Here is an 11088-nt window from a genome sequence, read left to right on the forward strand (position 1 = left end):
AGAGAGAGAGAGAGAGAGAGAGAGAGAGAGAGAGAGAGAGAGAGAGAAAGTGCCCCTCAGGCTCACAAAGCTAATAGATACCCAGACCTATTTCTAATAAAACTTATACACTCCTTTCCATCTTGGGACTGACAATAGATTGTTTTGAATATCAATCACAGGTAGCATTTGATTTACAAACACAAGGATAGAGTTGTTTTCCATTTTTCACAGTCTTGGTGGCTGATATGAGGACCTCTAAGTGCTATGTTCTGAAAGTTGATGTATCACACGGTTATAGTGAAACCTCCTCTCCAGTGGGATGTTAGTATGAGTTTGATCTTTAGGAGTTATTTCAGGAGATCCGAAAAAGCCAGTACAGAGAACTGTACCTAAGGTATTCACACTCTAGATAAGTACTCTACCCCTAAGCTGTATTCCTGTAATGTTGAGGTTTTATTTATTCTTTGGTAGTTTTCATACATGAACACAATGTGTCCAGATCTTGAGCACTATTATTAATCCTGTCTGCCCAGTTGAAGACACAGGGTTCAACTTTGCATCTTTGGCAAAGAAAGCTAACTCTCATGACCAAGCACATATGCTGGTATTTCAACCTTGAGCCTTGTGCTCTCCACAACTATAAGCACACATCTATTGTTTATAAACCACACACATGGAATGATACATACACATGCATAGACATATACCATATATATTATTGAGATGCAATATATATATATATATATATATAGAAATACATCTGAATAGATACAGACATATAGACACAGAGAGAGAGAGAGAGAGAGAGAGAGAGACACTAACTAGCCCGCTAGCTCTTGAGCTCATAAAACCCTCTTGCTTCAGTTTTCCATCTCAGGACTGAACTAGCTGGCAGCTTATGCTCCTTTTTTAATGGCAGCTTGAACTGTTGGAGGCAACAGGTCTGCAGCTTATCAGATGTGTTATAAATCATAGGTAGACATGAGAAATCTTGGTTGTTGATAAGAAATGGATGTGGACATTTGCCACTCAACCAGCTCCAGTAAAGACAGTTACCCCAGAGCTTCTAAAGAGGGCACAGAGGATTGGATCCATGGTTTCACATACACCAGATAAGTCCTATACCCCTGAGCTTTATTCCCAGAACCTTGGGGATTTTTCCCTTTGGTAATTTCAGAAACTAACACAATGCACAATACTACCCTCACTGTCAAGACCCCTCCCCCAACCACAGCACCACATTTTCCTACCAACTCAATTTTTCCGTGCTGTTCTCCTCTTCCTCCTCCTGTTCTTCTCTTCCCCTTTTCCTCACCCTCTCCCACATTCTTCTCTCCTCATCCCCTTTCTATGACTCCCTGCTTCTTCCCTATCCTCTTCTCCCTTCCTCATCCTCTTTTTCTTGTTTCTCCTCCTCCTTTTCCTCCTCCTCCTCTCTCTTTAATAAGAGTCTAACTCAAATTACATTTTTTAATGTAATTAATTTTTGTACTTTTTTGTTTTTGGTTTTACAAGACAGAGTTTCTTGGTGTAGCCCTGGCTGTCCTGGAACTCCTTCTGTAGACCAGGCTGGCCTGAGACTCAGAGATTCATCTGTTTCTCTCTCCAGAGTGCTTCATTAAAGGCATAACCACTGCACCTAGAGGCCATGTTTTGTACTTTCTATGTAGAGACAGACCACCAATAAGTTTTCCAGTTTTGCCTGGAGTTTTGCTCTATGGCTCAGGCTGGTCTTAACTTGTAATCCCTGACCACAACAGCTCTCAGAGTAGAGACCATCACACATGGTCACAACAGCTCTCTGACTATAAGTCTATGTCATCTGATCTGGCTTTCTTTTACTTTTTATGGTGCCCAGGGCTTTGTACATGCAGGGCAAGCTGTCTACCACTGCTATATCCTTAGTCTTACAACTTCTTTAAATGTTTAATACATGTGACTCATGACATAGCAGATCTGCTCTAGGTTGTAAATTCAAAAATAGAGTACTTGAGATCACATAAAATTATGTGTGAGAACATTCATACAATGTATCAAAACTCAAACATAGGATGGGTGCTCCTATAATCCTGTAATCCACCTACTGAGGAAACCAAGGCAGTGAAATCATGTGTTCTAGGCCTTCATGAACTTCATAGAAACTGTGTCTCTAAAAAGAAGAGGTAATAAACAAGGACAACAGTTGTGCATAGTGTGGTAAGTGGATAAAATGTGTTGTATGCACACTTGGATGGCATTCCACAATAAAAGAAAACAAAAATAGTACATGAAGTGACCTAACTGGTCACAAAACATTCTGTTTATATTGGATTAGAGAGGAGACCCAGGATAGTAAGATAAAGCAATGTCATGTTTACTTTGAAACAGGATTAAAGGCAGTGAATGTCAGCAAAAGGGCCTGAGGGAAGCCCTGTGGGAGGCAAGGGGGCAATGTTCTAAATCTGACTTGATGACAGTTGCATGTCTTCAGAATTTTCTCAGACTTACTAAACCAGATACCTAAAAGAGATTAATTCAGTCTCATCTAAACAACCTACAGTAGTCTGAAGGTTTGTGGGTGGACCCATTGCCCACCATGCACAAGTCCTAAGATCAATCCCTAGCACCATAAAAACAATCCTCAACACTCAAGCTATTAAAAATGAGATAATTATTAAAAGTCTCAAAAATAATTGACACCTAGTTCAGTGTGTCTATACAGAGCTGATGAGCACAGGCATGTTGGCAGTAGGAACTTCAGTCAATACTGTGCATATAGAATGGAAATATCCTACACTGAGAAGAAGGTCTTCCCTGCTCCCAGGTGAAGTCAGCAGGGACTTAATATTATCCTTGCAATGGCCTTGTTTATACATCCTACCAGGAGAAGGCAGAAGAAGTAATCCTTGAGACTGATTTCCTAGAGAACTGTTTCTCACCACATAGCAAATCTGTGGGCATCTCGACCCCAACAATCTATAAGACTGTGTATTTGTTACTGTTTGTAAGTTCCTGAAGTTATGAATTTTTGTTTGTGTGTTTCAGAGATGTGGGTCTTGTTATCATGCCTGAGATTTATGTAATCCTTCTATCTCAGTCCCCACACACCTGAGGCCACAGATACTACCAGTCTGATTTCTAGTTTATGATCTTTTAGAAATAGCATTCTGAAGGCAAAAGGACTTAAGGAAAGCAGATTTTCTAATGGCAATTATAAATGCTGAGAGAGGATACAGGATTTGATATGATCTATCTCCTGAAGTCAACAGTCCCTTAAGCACCCACTTCCTTTGAAGAGGGTCTAGGACTTGGAGAAGAGGAGAGTGAGGATGGGAAGCAAATAATGAAAGGAAGGAAGGAAGGGAGGAAGGGAGAGAGGGAGGAAGGATGACCCAAAGGAAAAAATAAGGAAGGAAGGAAAGAAAGAAGAAAAGAAAGAGAAGCCTAGTCCAGTCAAGGATTAAAGATGGGAGTACTTTGGGGCTCACACATCCACACTGTTATGAGAGCTTTTATTGACTCTAATGAAAGTTTGCCCAGAATGATAAGGAATAACACAGACTCTTCTTCATACATGTCTGAAATGGCAAATGCTGATATTAGAAATGCTTATATAAATGCTGGAACAAATAAATATAGATAAATGGACTTTGTAAAGTCAAAATTACCCCATCTCCTTTCAACCTCACACACCTTTCCTGACACAGGATGCTACAGCTCTGCATGCTTGTCCTAAAAACCCTTTAGCTCCTGGATCTTCTGGGGCAGAGTCTTGGCCCAGAACTGCAGCCTTCTGGCCTTCAGCGCTCGACCCACAGCAGGCTGGGTGTTCAGCTGCAGATACTGCTCATCTTGGTCAAACACAGGCCCTCACTGTTGGGGTTCCTGTGGATATGCCAGCCAGCAAGGAAGAGTGAAGGTCTCTCTGATCCAAAGCCTGATGCCCTAATTTGGTTAGGGCAGTAGATGAGCAGACCAAGGGCCTCAGGGGACAGAAGGACTGGTGTACTGATATAGATACAATTGTCACCACCAGTGTCTACTGCATGTGCAGCAAGGGCAGATAGCTAGTTTTGTGTCTCCTTCTCAGACACAAAATCTAAAGAACATAGTAGTGTGACTCACCCACCTGATCTCTGTGGGATGAACAGTAACTGAAAGCTAGAAGGTATCTACCTCAGTGTGCCCTAGGTTGAAGACTATCATGTAATTAAGGACACATGCATACTAATGGAACACACCAACACTGGGGCCCTTGATGGAGACTTGACCATAAAGACGTTAAGGGAGGGATGTAATCTCACCCATGTCTTGCAAAGTTGGCCCAGTACTTCATCATCCTTTTGTTCCTCAGCTCCTCCTTCTCAGTGAGATGAACCACAGACAGGAGGAGGACAAGGACCTAGCCACTTCATGCGTGTTCAGACTCAGGCCCTACTATGGCAACCATAGTCCAGTGCTGAATCTTAGGCCTGGTTTATACCCTCTCCCTCACCACTCAGAATCTAGGACACATCCAAGTCTCTACTTCAATCTACTAGGTTATCCTTTTTCCCAGGGAGCTCACATTCCTTGTAGAAAAAGATCTATGTAGCCCAGGTTGCCTTGCCATGCTGGTCTCCAGTGCTGAGGAGTAGCAGGGAGAAGAACTGTAGGGCTTTTGTTCCTCAGCCCATGCTCTACTCAGCCCCATTACCCAGCCCAGTCCTAGGTTTACCTGAAGAAGCCAAGGATACCCAAGTATCCTTGGATACTGGATGGTGACAATTACTATTTCCTCAGTAGCTGCCAGTGTGGAAACATCAAGGATGGAAGCCCATCCTAGAAGCAGTCCACCACCGTGGATCCACACCATCACCTGGAGACAGACACTCAGATGCCAGGAGGCCCACACACATCCCAAGCTCATCTACACTGCCCCCTAGGTTATCAACTGCTTTGTTCTGTGCAGGTTAACCTACAAACAATCTTCTCAGGATCTCAGGAAGTGAGCCACAGATGAGGTACTTTAGGCCTGTGAGCATGTTTCCATTCCTGCTTCCTCAGCAGAAAATGTCAGCATGGATTAATGGCTCTAGTTCTAAATTAGAGTCATCGTTACTATTAGATCCATCAAAGTAGACCAAAAAAGGAGTGTCTTCCTGAATGGCTTTCCTGATTGCTAATCAGAATGGCCATCAGATCCTGTTGATACAACAGACAACTTGTAGCTAGAAATTTGAGTGTTGTCAATATTCAGTCCTTGTGCACCATCCTGAGTGAGTCTGCCAAGCTGATAGAATTCCTGGTTTAATCAAAGATCTAGACCCTCTTATCTCTTAGATCACCAGAACTCTGAGTGACATGCACACAGGTTTAGGCAGCTCACCATGAGCTGAGATGACTTTCTTGAACCTAATTAGTTATGGCTTGTAATCAGGGTCTAAACTACAGTGGAGCTCAGAGTTAGAGAAAGAAATGACTTCTTCCCAAGAAAACCACAGCCTACCCCTCAGAGAAATCCTGTCCTGAGAATCCTTTAGTTCTTGGATCTTCTCATGGGCATGGTCTGTTGTGTAGATGTCGAAATACAATCAGTTCCCAGACATAGGGATGGGCAGCATGTTCAGTTTCATCTCCTTCGTATCCTGTAAATTCGTTATATAAGTCTGCAGACACCTGGTGAAAATGGAAGACAAGAAGTCCAAGCCTAAATCTTAGTCTGAATTTCCCCTAACCACCTTCAGCTACTGCTTTCGATGATGACCTGCTAATACATGATTTGTCTCTCAAGTTCCTACCACAGTAAAGGGCGTCAGCTCTGAGGTTTATGAAACTGTTTGGCTTCCTATTCTAACATTCATCCCCTCTGTATGTGCAATTTAAATTGTGGTGTAGCAGTTTGAGTTGTTGATTTTACACACTGTTAAATCACCAGGGAAAAGAGTCTTTTTTTTTTGTTTTTGTTTTTGTTTTTTCGAGACAGGGTTTCCCTGTGTAGCCCTGGCTGTCCTGGAACTAACTCTGTAGACCAGGCTGACCTCGAACTCAGAAATCTGCCTGTCTCTGCCTCCCAAATGCTGGGATTAAAGGTGTGCACCACCACTGCCCGGCCAGGGAAAAGAGTCTTAATGAGGGATTGCCTAGACCCTGTTGGCCAGTTAACCTGCCAGGAATAAGTTATCTCAATTATGTTCATTGCCATAGGAATACCTGCTCATTGTAGGAGGCACCATTTCCTAGGAAGGGCGCTTTTGAATTGTCTAAGTATGGTGAGAGTAAGTGAAGATTAATTGGCATACATGTGTCCTTTAAACTCTGTTCCTGATTATGGGTGTGGTACAATAAACCCTCTTAAATTTCTGCCTCTGTGGTTTCCCACCTATGGTTGATTATAAGCTGGAATTGTGACCCATAATAAAATGTGTTCACTAATTTGCTATCTAAGGATATGTTATCACAGCAACAGAAAAAGAACAAAGATACTTGGGTATTGGGTTAGTGTACCCACATAGCAAGTATAGAAATGAATGGACAATACCATTCCATAGGGTAGTGAGACATTCTTCAGTTCACTTGCAAGTACCAATAAGGTACCTCCTTGTTCCACATAGTGTCCAGTTGGAAGCATGTGTTCTTTTCCTTAGTCAATGGCACAGTGAGAGTGGATGTTCACAGGGACTGTGAAGAGTGGGCTCAGTCTCTACTGATTACTGCAGTACCTTCAACTAAGTCTCTACAGGTCCAGAGCTCTGGCCCAGCAGGCTGGCACAATTGTTTTACTTTAATCCTTAGCATATTCATTAGAAACATACATGGGTGGGCGGCTATAGGAAAGACAGAATAGAAGAGTAGATTGCTGATTCTTCTGTGGAAGAAAACACGCCCCTACAAACCTCTAGACTTGGTGTAAGTAACACCTACAAAGCGAAAGCCACAGAAACTTATTCACTCTTCTCTTGTGACTCTAAAACTGTCAGTCAGTGAAGTTCAATGAGTCCTTTTTTCTGATTTCTTGCTTTTCCTGTCATGGAACTATTAGTGGTTGTTACTTTCCAAGGGCTGTTCAAGAGATAACAAGTCAGAATATATACTTTTACTTCTTCATTTTTTTCATCCCAGAGTTTCCTTTATTGGTTAATGATGTAATATTTCTTTTCATTCCTTGTCAGGTTTGACTTTCTGTCAACCTAAATTGTATGCAATTACTAAAATTGCAGGGAAAGAATATTCTAGAAACCTGTAAATGAGGAGAGGATGAGCCATCCACTTAGAGATGTTATGGCATTTAGTATGTTTAATAACAAAAGGTTTCTTGACTATGAGACAGGTCAGTTCCTGGCAGCACCTCTATTGGAGAACCTCTATAAAGAGTTTACCTAAATGTGGCAAAGCTAGGCATTTGACAAAAACTGCTCTTGTCTTGACTGTTGAAAGCATGCTGTCCAAACTGTGGACAAACAGCACACTGGGAAATTAATTGACTAACTTTATATTATCAAGGTAGATCCATGCTTCAATATTCCTGCTTCATCGATTAGTCTGTCAGATACTCTCAACCTGTAGGCCAAAGATAGATGGATGTTCCAATGTTGCAGAGGAACTTGGGTGACTGTCCAGGCAGTCAGCAGTCTTTGCAATTTCTGTAGTTTTGGAAATGGCTTGCTCTGTACTTCCTGTTTACTCAGGTAATATTTATCCTTCTCAAGTCTCTGATGGGGTGGACAACTAGATAGTTATAGTCTCACATTAAGCTTAAGTTGTTTAGGATTCAAGAAAATGGTTTAAGGTCTAAAAGAGATATTTTTAGATTGGTAATGCAATACATAATAGAAAGTGATTAGGTCCAGAGCTTTGAACTCACCAAGATAAGATATGAATGCAGTACTGTCTCCAAGGTTGCCAAATATAAATGGACTAGACATTGTAAATGTCATCTTACAAGATAGCTTTTATAATTGTTCTTAATGTATGTAGTTTACTTATGTTAGAAAAAGAGTCTTTTACTGGACAAAAAGGGGAACATTTTGGGAAAATCTTTTTGTGCAGTGCGTAAAGTTTGCTTTTGTATTATTCAAATGCTGATTTCTGTGCAAAGAGAGCTAAGTACTATCCAGACCTTGGTATTATTATTTTTTATGAAGTGTCACCTGCTTCAGTGTTTTGTAGACATCTTCTCCATCATCTTCTGATTTGTTTAATAAAGAGCTAATGACTATAGCTGAGGGAGGCGAGATAAGGAGGGACACCTGGGTAGAGATAGGAACTGTTGGAAAAACTGAGAGGTGAGAGATTAGCTAGCCAGACACAGAGGAAGTTGTATGTACTGGGACTGAGTTAGAGGTAACAGGCTATGTGGCAAATGTACAATAGAATAAGCATGTTAATTTAAGCAATATGAGTCACTTTGGAAATAGCCTAAGCTAAGGCCTGAGTGTAATAAATAATAATAATTTCTATGTCATTACTGGGACCTGGTGGGTTGAGGCAGTCCAATGATAGTCTTCCCTACCAGCTCCTCCTCCCTCCCTGGTTCCTTCCATCCATAAGCTCTGCCTCTGACTCTGCAAAACTGCAACAGCTCAGACCCAAGTGCCCTCTGCTCATTTATACAGACTCACCATGTGCATACTGGAGGAGAAGCAGGAGCCCACAGGCTACAACACAACCAAACCTGTGCTGCTGCAAAATGAAAGTTTCACAGCAGGAAACAGAACAAATTAGCCTGGCCCAGGCAGGAATTTTTACCTTTATGGGTGTAGGTGTGGACATTTGATTGGATGGGGTAAGGTTCTTATTGCAGAAGAACTGATAAGGTAGTAGCCATAGGAAGCCAACAACAGGCAGGGCAAAGCCACTTCTTCAGTTTCTGCTCTTTCCCTGGCCTCTTGGACAGACACAACGTAGCATCTGAAGTCATTCTGGAATGCCAGGATCCCTGTCCTCCAACCCATATCCACTTCTTTCTTTCCCTCAGAAATAAGCTAGCCTCCCAGGGATATCAACTGAACATGGCTTCACAAGGTATAGTAAGACTGGGTACAAACCCTCATCATCAAGGCAACCCTGGAGGAGGGAAAGGGTCTCAAGAGTAGGCAAGAGAATCAAAGACACCCCACTCCCACTCTTAGGAGTCCCATAAAAACACCAAGAACACTAAGCTACACAACCATAATACATATGCAGAGGACCTACACAGACCTATGCAGGCTCCATTATTGCAGCTTTCATCTCTGTGAACCTGTATGAGCCCTACTTAGATGATTCTGTGGGCTGTGTTCTTGTGCTATCCTTGACCCCTCATACAATTCTGCCTCCCACTTTTCATGGAGTACCCAAGTTCTGCCTAATATTTGGCTATGAGTGTCTGCAACTGCTCCCATAAGATGCTGATGGATGCCTCTCTGATGACAAATGGATTAGGCATAGATCTGTGAGCATAGCACACTACCATTAGGAATCATTTCATTAAGCTTTTTGGCAAGTTGTGCTTAGTTCTATTCTAGATCTCTGGGATATCCAGCCTCTGGTTTCTGGTCATCCAGTCAATGTCAGGCGTGGGCTCCCTCTCATGATGTAGGCCTCAAGTTGAATCAGTCATTAGTTGATCATTCCACATGTTCTGTACCACTATTGACCCAGAATATATTGCAGGCAGGACAAATTTTAGGTCAATATGGCAGTTTCTAAGAAAATTTGAATTGATTTACCTCAAAACCCAGCGATACAATCTTGGGCATATACCTAAAGGATGCTACATCCTACCACAAGGACACTTGGTAACCCAGAGCAAGAAAGATAAACATGGTATGTACTCACTTATGAGTGGATATTAGCTGGTAAGTAAAGAATAACCACACTACAATCCACAGGCTTGGAGAAACTAAGTAACAAGGAGGTCTCAAGTGGAGACACATGGATCTCCCAGGGAAGGAGAAATAAAACAGGTTTTATGGGTGGAGTGGGAGTGTGGGGGAATGGTAACAGGAGGAGTCAGGATCAGAGGAGGGATGGAAGGAAAGAGTTGGGAGAGATGACAGGAATTGGGGGGTATTTGGGAGGGTGATGTGAAAAGCTAGTGCAGTGGAAACTCTCTGGAATCTACAAGGGTAACCCTAGCAAAGACTCCTAGTAACAGAGGATGTGAAGCAGGACTAGTGTGGGGAAAAAATAGAGAAGCCCGTAGCAGTGAGTCCCAGTGGGTTTCCAAGCTGCAGTGGGTCCCACATGCAGGAGGAACGTCTAACGTTCCAGCGGCCTGGAGGCTTTGGTGGCGGCAGGCCCCAATGACACGAGGAAGTCCTTGGTTCCAAAAGGGTTTATTGTCATGGTGGATGGTAGATGGATCTGGAAGTACCCCCGTAAAACTCAGGCCAGTCCCAAGTTAAATAGGGAGGGAGAAAGGGGGAGGATTGGGGATGGATCTGGGGAGGCATGCTTACTTTGCTCCGCCCTCTGGCCTTCATTAGTATGTAAATCCCTAGGGCCTGAAGCCTCTAGTCACACCCTCTACCTGTGCACTTTGGGAGGGGCTGTAATGGCTGGCCTACGTGACTGAACAATGTAATCCTATGGAGACTACACTGCTATTCAGGACCCTGGGCTCTGGGGGCGCACCGGACTCCTGCCGGTTCTCACACAGAATCTCGGGGTTCTAGGCACATGCCCAACCATGAACCAGAATACCCTTACACAGTCCCACAGACTAGGTAGGACAGAAACCTTTAATGACATGCTTTAGGGGAACACAGAGACAGGTTGAGCACAATTTGTCACCTTTATGTGACATCATAAAGTGTAAGAGAAAGTTTTTCAATAGAGGTCTCAGTATAGGTTTAGAGTAATGAAGTAAGAATATAAATCAATGATATTGAAACTGAAGGAGAGTAATTGTGTCACAAGAAACCAAAGAGTCTCAGGGGGATCTGTGAAAGTTAGAGTTAGCTGTCCATATATGGACACACTTTACAGTCAAACATAATGCCCTGAGCAGGGGAACATGCCCTGATGTGTGAGGAGAAACTTCAGCAGACTCTAATATACACAATGACATGCAAACACACACACACACAGACACACAGACACACAGACACATACACAGACACACACACACACACACACACACACACACACACACACACACACACA

This window comes from Grammomys surdaster, unplaced genomic scaffold (assembly GCF_004785775.1).
Source record: "Grammomys surdaster isolate TR1022 unplaced genomic scaffold, NIH_TR_1.0 349, whole genome shotgun sequence".
Lineage (NCBI taxonomy): Eukaryota > Metazoa > Chordata > Mammalia > Rodentia > Muridae > Grammomys > Grammomys surdaster.